Genomic DNA, 7512 nt, shown 5'->3' with positions numbered 1-7512 from the left:
TTATATAATTATTTAATTATATTCATTCTTTTAAATAATAATTTATGTGATTAATGTAAAAAATAATTATTTTTATTAATGGAATATTAGATAATTAGATGTAGATATATAAAACTACTTTACAGCAATAATAAATTCTGAAAAAAAAGTTATTATAATGAGCGAGACTCTTATCTATCTACTCTTCAAAAGTTGCTTTCAGATATGATGGAATGACATAATGTAGAACGCTATTGGAAGCAACTTGATCTGCCATGCATTTATCTTGGCTTTCATACTTTTGCTGTGTAATTGTTTTCACGTCTTAATTCTCATCGTGTGGTCATGGTCGTGCAAATGATCTTTCTTTTGTAACTTCTTCGTGATGATGCCAAAATCTGACACCCATTTTAATGATATACATTGCCAATGTATTTTACTTACTTGACGTGCAAAAATGACATAATTTTCGGCATGCATTCAAATGCAGGAATTTATAGCATAGAAAAAAAAAATATATATATATATAACATAACTATTTCACATTAACACAGGGTCTACGTAAGGGTAACATGATAATTGCATATTATTGTGAAGGTTCAAATTACAACCAACCAAAGAAAAGGATTCATATGACAAATTTGAGACATTTTACTTAGACATCACATATCAGTTTGGCTTTTGTCGGTCTAATTATATTCCGGCATATAAATGTGACGAAGGTAAGTGTTTTCACCTAAGTCCAGTAAATTATATGGTCCAAAGATGCGCTTCATGTAAGAACCGATTTTTTTTTTAGAAAGGCATAATGATAGTAGGGTCGGGATATTCCCGTCCTCTGAATCGGATGTGAAGGTCTCCCCTCATCCGACTTTCTGCAGAGGAATCTCCACTTACAGTGATCTAATATCCTCCTTTTACCATATCATGGGGGTTTACAGAGGATCTTAGAGGCTCGCTCGAAAAGACTGCTATACCATACCATTTGACTCAACTCTACTCTAGTAGTCACTGGACTTACTATAGTAGTCCGTCCGGCTGCTCTTGCTGAAATCATTACTCTTCATTCTCCCGTGCTCTGGCAATTGCGCTCCCTAGACCACTACCATATAGTTAGGTAAAGACAATCAATCCATAGTGACGGGAATCTGGGGATCCCTATCCATATCCAAAATGAATAATATATATAAGCTGCTACCTTTCTCTCACTCAATAGATGTATCTGGTCTGGTACGGTACAACGAATATCCAGTCCTCCACAATCTTTGGGAACCTCTTCTGGATGCAGACTTTTTCTATCAGAGCCATGACCCTAAAGGAAATACCCCAATCAATCTTAGCTTTCTACAGATAGATTTTGAGCTTAAATCACTGAAATGACACGTTATGATTCAGTCTGTTAGAACGGGAGGAGATATTGTTACTAGACGGGCTAGACAGACTGGCAGGAAAGATGGAGTTATCTATTTAACTGAACTGCATCTCATGATAACCCAATCAAGAAATCCCAACAAGGTTGTAGAGGGAAAGGAAGAAGAGAGGGAGGACTTTACGGGCTTAGATAAGAGTGGAGTTGAAGTAAGTTCGGCTGGATCGAGAGAATCTGGATAGGCATGATTGAAATAGGGGGCAACTCCAAGATAGTTGGAAAGAACTGGCTCTCTGGCTTTGTTGTAAGGAGCATGAGACTATTTTTTTTTCTATCATTCTTCAAGGCTATTTTCTCTGGGCCAGCCAGCTTTTTGAAAGAGAAAGAGGTGAAGTCCCCTTTCCGCTAGCCAGTGGGCACATATGCTTTCTTCTTCTCCTCGTAGTCCGGCCTACCATCGTTTGGCTTTCCATCACCACCTTTAGCAATGGCTTTTCCCCCCGTCTTTGATGTTTTGGATGTGATCTTGTTCAGGCCAGAAGAGTTTAGAGTCTAATCGTAAAGAACTCATACCATCCCTTGAGCCTCACACAAGATAAGCACGTAGCCCACCAGCTATCCAGGCGAATCGAAGTTATTTTCCGGTCAACTGTCCACCCAGTCAAGTGCAAAAAATACAGTAGAGTCACGCAACGCATGCTGCTGGTGTGCTTCCTGCTCGCGAGGAAAAAAGAGTGACAAGGTTTGGTTCAGATTTGACTGTTTGCAGCATGGGAGCGGATTACCCAAAAAATTCCTGGGAACAATGAAAAAAAGATATCTTAGTAACGAAAACTATAGGGGGCTGTATTGGCGAGATCCAACGGTGAATAGCTGTCCAAAAGAAGAACCGCCTGGAAGTCCAAGGACCTTTAGTACCCTTTCCCCGAACCAGCAGCCTTTGCGCCAAGCAAGATCGCCCTTGTCCTTTCTCCATTCCGCCTCCTTCTTAGCTTTGTTCCAATAGAGTCTAAGGCAAAGCAAAAGTAAGTGGGTTCGTATGCCTACTTTACCTACTTGACGAAAGGGAACGAACTTAGTTTCATTTCCGGGGAGCCATTGTGAAGCCTATAGAGGCGGAAGCGGAAAATCGCTTCTACCGAGTTCCCCAACAACAACCTAGCTTAGTAGCTTAACTCTTTCTACTGGCACGGCGCTGCTGGATGCTTCTGATCAATAGAATAGGAAGAGGAGTCAGCCAAAAAGAAAGACCACCAAAAGTAACGACCACCAAGATACGCATAGTGATTCGATCTTTTGATCACCCATTTTTGGAAAACCATTTTGGGCCTTACACACGGAAGATTGGATTGCCTGAATCACGAGTCTTATATACTGTATTACGATCATCTCATATTGATAAAAAGTCTAGAGAACAATTTAAAATGGAAATCAAGAAACAATTTCTGGTCATAAAAACAGAAAAGCATGAATTGCGAAAGAAGTTCTTTCGGTTAAAACGCCGTGCGACTCGGAGGACATAAGACTTCTTGGTCAAGCCAAAAAGATTGCCGACTGAATGCTCCTACCCCACCATGCCTGGCCCTTTACCTTACCTTAAGAAGAGGGGGTATGAAGCGTGGGAAACAATGCAAGAAGTGTATGATAAACAGGTAACCTTAAGGAGTGGTGGCAAAGCTCTTGATTGATCAACGCGAGTGAACTGTGCTTAGATGCTTCTTAAAACCGCACCGATCTATGAGAGGAGCTGATGGATGAGTAGGCTTCCCCTTTTGATTTACGGAATGTGTGTGATCTGCGACTCGAGGACCACCAAGAGTTACAAAGACCTTACTACTTTCTACTTTCTCGTTTGACCCATCATTAATACTTCGACTACTTAGGACTTGATCTTAGGCAACTGGTGACCGCCTCTATGTGGACCTTTGGACGGAGCTTCCTCGATCAAGAGTGCCAGCCGGGCGGGACTAGAGATGTGGAGTCACGTCTTGCGCCATATGTACTGAGAACTCGGGAGACATGGTTTCAAGCCCGGCAACCAATTCATTCCAATAGGTCAGTTACCTCAATCTAAAGAGGATGCTTGCAGGTCATACTTGTCTTGGTCTTTCTCTTTTGCTTTCTTTGTAGCTGCGACAGTGGTAAAGAGTTCTAAGATCATCCTTCTTTCCTAGGCCAGGTAGCCTATGGGCTTGGTATCTATAATAAGTAGTTATTACCTTCTCTCATTTTTTCCTCTAAGTCGAGTGAAGTTACTTCAGGGATCAGGCACGAACGTAGGAAGAGAAGAGTGGATGCTTTGTTCCTACACGAGATCTCGAACTTGAAACGAAACATCACTCTCCTCTTTCTTTTACCTTTCTCTCTATCCTGGGGCCAAACTCACACTTTCTGGAGCTATAGCAGTGTTCTCTTCTTGACAAAGGCTACCTGAAAGATATTTGTAGCAAGTGCAGAATTAACCGCACTTGAAGCAAAAGACCTTCCAAATAGGACCTACGTTAGCTCGAACAGCAGAAGTAAAGGCCAGCGATTAGTCGCCGCCTTTAAATCTACTGAACAGATGACACCAGTCGAACCCTCTAGTCGATCAAGAGGAGAAAGTTGATCATAAGTGCCGTCCATCAGAATTCTCCGAAGACATGTGGCCAGCCAATCGTGTCCTTCATTCAAATGAAATGATGGGAAATGAAAAAGGAATAGAAGTTGGCAAAGAAGCTCTTAAAACTAAGGAAAGGCTTCCAGTTGCTATTGAATCTGGAATAAGGCAATCCTTATTAGAATACGCCAACATAAGCAAGAGTCGCGAGCTTGTTGTAGTCGGTCCGTGAAGGGAGAACTTGCTGCTTACTTGATATATCCTCGCGTTCTTGCACGGCTCATTCTTCGAGCTCTACTTCAAGGTTCAAGGGCTCCCCATTCGTTCTACCATCCAAAAAAAGGCCATATGGAGTATAGTCAAGTGGTAAGGCATCGTGCCTGTGTCAGAAAGAGATTAAGTGCGCGTTACCTTGATTTGAGGTGAACTCCTTTTCCTCTTCTTCCAGACCGGACCCTTCCATGTGAGAAGTTGGAAGTCGAGTTATTGATGAATGAGAATCTAATGTCTTATTAAACCTTTAGGAGCAATCTGTTCATCCAACTCGAAATTATGTAAGAGAAGAACTTTAATGCCCCTCCCATGTCGTCTTTCCAGACCAACCCCCAGCAATTTCCTAAAAGTCTTTTCCCATTTTGGGGGAGGGGGGAGCAGTCAAAGAATGAAATGAAACCCAAACAAATGAATAACCCAAAAAAAAAAAATGGAAATCGTCAAAAGAATAAGCGACAAAGTTAAATCTTATTGGCAAGAGAGGGGAGCCCCCTTTGAGAATTCCGATAGAGATAAAGAAAGACAGCGAAGGGGAATCAGAATAAACTACTCCCACTGAAACATACTCGGCTGGCTCCTTCCTATAGAAAGATTAAGTCCCGCTCGTATATCCTATAGGTCGATTTCTCTTCTATCCTTTCTTGACTCTGCTGACATTCCGCCTTCATCTTTCTTAGGGTTGAAAGAAGAAAAGAGATGTCCTGGTTCTCTCCTATCCTTTTCTATACATATAGTAGCGCCCGCGGGCCAGCCATAGATAGTCGAAACTTTTTCTTTTTCTGGCTTCCCCTTTGTTTTTAGAGATCAGGTTTAAACTACTAAAGCTCGTAGGAATAGTCAAAGCGAGTAGGACTTTTCCTTATTCGTAGAGGTAGCTCAACTCTTAGCCTCTTTCCTGTCTATTTACATTGCTAAACTGACACAGGGCTGAACTGAAGTATGCCCCTATGTTCGAAAAGAGATCACTCCTGGCTAATGGTTGACTGAAGCCTATTGCTTTCCTTTCAAGTCTTCTTTTCTTTGATTGCCTAAGTCCTTGACTTGAACTCTTCGCTGAAATCATGTAGAAGAGGTCATTCCTTAGTGGACTGATTAAACCTTTTAGCATATCTTGCAGCCCTTAGACTGGTCTCCCCTCATTCATGCTTCAAGGCCTATTCTTTTGGATATCCTTGTTCCCCTCTTTTCTGGAACATCCTTTTCTTCTGATTGATGGGACTTCTGTCTGAAATCCCTTGACCTAACCTCTCCTTGACTTGTCGCAGCCAAGTCTTCCCTGCAAAGGTTCTCACATATGGAAAAGCATAGACAGGGGACTCTATGCTAGCAGTGTACAATGGAACATAGGTAGTTCCATATCCCTCTCCCTCTAGTTTGGGGACCCTTAGATCCTTTATCTTTGGTCCTCTTTCACTCATGTTTTTGCAATTATAAAGAAGATAAGAAAAAAGTTCTTTCTTTATAGAAATATCATATAGTGGTGGTGGTAAGAATTACCGTATGTCCTATCAATTCAATAGTTTCTGGCTTCCCGGCTGTACTTCTGTGACTACTTCCCTCGAGGGAAGGCCCTCAAGGTCAAGTCAGTAAGTAAGGAAAGAAAAGTACTAGACCTCTTTTTCACATCGTTAGCGTTAGTTAGGACCTATTCTTGGGAACTATGGCTTATGCCATGAGGTTTCTCTTTTCTCATCTCAGCCTCCTTATCTTTATTTCTCTGTTTCGGGGCTACAGCACACGAGCGATGAAGCTTTTCGAGAAAAACTCCGGAGAGCAATCAGCTCACTGATAGGCGCATATAGATATGGCTTCGCGGAAGTTGCCGTTGGTTTTATTCCATGAATGGATTCCCAATCAAGGTAGGGAAGACCTGAAACAGCATTTATCTCAGCTCGTCCGAAAAGAGGAGCGAGACAAATCCAATCCCCAGATAAAACGAGGACACCTGTGTAGAATCAGCATTTGGAGCAGGTCAGCCTCGAATCAAATCTTTATGAAGAGTAAAATCACCTGGACTCACAGTCTAGGGTTACATTTTCATTTTCGGGTTCCCTCTCGTCTACCACTACATTCTTGCACTAAAAAACCCTTGTAAACACCCCTCCTCAAAGGAACCATGGCAAGCTACTGGAACGAACCTAATTCAAGTGACAGACAAAAAAAGCCCCAGGACGGGAGCCTCCCAAAGGAGATAAAAAAAACTTGGGTACGAATAAGATCAAGAGGAGCCCGAAAGCCCCAAAAAAACAAGAACGAAAATAGAAGCCTTTCGATTCACTCCCCATTCTCTCTTAAATAAAGCTTGCTCTCGAGCCCTATTCAACGGGCAGGTCGGCCAAGTCTTTCCCTGTTGTTTTGTTCCCGCCACGAGAAGGAACTTTAAGGAGAACTACTTTCAAACTAGTTTTTCCTCGCCTTGATGGATTTGACTTTCCCAGCTTATTACTAGCACACTCAAAGAGGGGAATACATATGACTAAAAGCCTAAAAAAAAATCCACCACTTAGAAAAAGCACTAGTCGAGGCACTGGGATATAGGGGAAAGACTCCATTTTTGGTGGGATTTTTTCTTTTCTACTGCGTGCTGGAGCAATCAATCAAGACTTGCTTTGGGATCGCAGAGTGTAGGAAATGAAATAGATATGACATCACAGAAGAGCGAACAAGAAGAGCCAACAGAGACAAACACTAAGAAATGAAACTTCCACATTCCATAATAAAAGAAGGTTGCAGGCAGCAATCAATAACATCAACAACCGCCACCCAGCTTTAAAGAGTAAACAAGCTCAACATACTAAGTGGAGTATACAAGAGACAAACATAAACTTAAGCAACACCTATGTCATTTTCGGCGAAGCCATCAACAGCATGGGTTGCTTTTACACCATTCTTAGAACAGTAGAACGGCCTAGCAACACAATCCACTATATCTGTTGACTTGTTCTGAAAAATAAACTCATTCCTACATAGCCAGATATTCCATATAACTGAAAAAAATCTCACTAACCATGTTTTTCGCGCGTCTTTCCTCAAGTGAATTATAGTTCGTTTTGTTTTAACGAATTAGATGGATCTAAACAAAAAAATTCTTTTAAAATGTTATTTTTTTATATAAAATAAAAAATATTTTTTAATAATAACATTTAATTACTAAATTTAAATTTAACGAAATTTTTATTGGTATTCTTTGATTCATTTATAATTTTACCAAAATATTTTTAGAAGTATTTTGGAACCTAGATAACATATGATATCCGTGTCGTTTGTACTAGAATAATTGTTTATTTAATCA

Source organism: Arachis ipaensis, chromosome B07, assembly GCF_000816755.2.
Source record: "Arachis ipaensis cultivar K30076 chromosome B07, Araip1.1, whole genome shotgun sequence".
In the NCBI taxonomy this organism is placed as follows: Eukaryota; Viridiplantae; Streptophyta; class Magnoliopsida; order Fabales; family Fabaceae; genus Arachis; species Arachis ipaensis.
The sequence above is the reverse complement of the archived record's forward strand: the minus strand, read 5'-3'. Positions refer to the sequence as shown.